Source organism: Penaeus monodon, chromosome 21 (assembly GCF_015228065.2).
Source record: "Penaeus monodon isolate SGIC_2016 chromosome 21, NSTDA_Pmon_1, whole genome shotgun sequence".
Lineage (NCBI taxonomy): Eukaryota > Metazoa > Arthropoda > Malacostraca > Decapoda > Penaeidae > Penaeus > Penaeus monodon.
The window spans coordinates 10,791,184-10,791,586 of NC_051406.1; the positions used below are offsets into that span (position 1 = coordinate 10,791,184).

A 403-nucleotide genomic window follows, 5' to 3' on the forward strand; every position below is an offset into this window, starting at 1 on the left:
TAAAACATTTCCTTTGTGTGCCGCGCGCGAGGGGCCGCAACACAGCAGATGGAGCGGCGCCAACAAGTGCATCCCAGAACCCTGTCGACGGGCGGGTCATTAGGGCGCACCTGCCAAGCGAACACATGCATCAAGGTACCCACAGCCCCTGCTGTTGCTAGGGCAACCTGAAGGGATGAACGGGGTAGGGGAAAAGGGGTACGGAAGAGAGGGGGGGGGGGTTATCGGTTTAAAGGTTTATTGTATTTTTTTCCTTTTTTTTATGACTAGGACCTTTATACTCCATTGTCATGCTTTAATCTTGCGAGCTATCTTCAGAGCCCAACTTTATAATCAGCTGTTTCCGGAGGTTTTAACAACACACACAGACACTCTCATCCACAGACATGTGAATGCGCGCGCG

At 51.4% G+C, this 403-nt stretch overlaps 1 protein-coding gene across 1 annotated transcript in view; it reads right to left on the bottom strand.

The window, feature by feature from the left end:
• LOC119586210 (monocarboxylate transporter 12-like) overlaps window positions 1–403 on the bottom strand; it is a 67,563-nt gene that overhangs the window by 9,690 nt on the left and 57,470 nt on the right. The window lies entirely within an intron of this gene.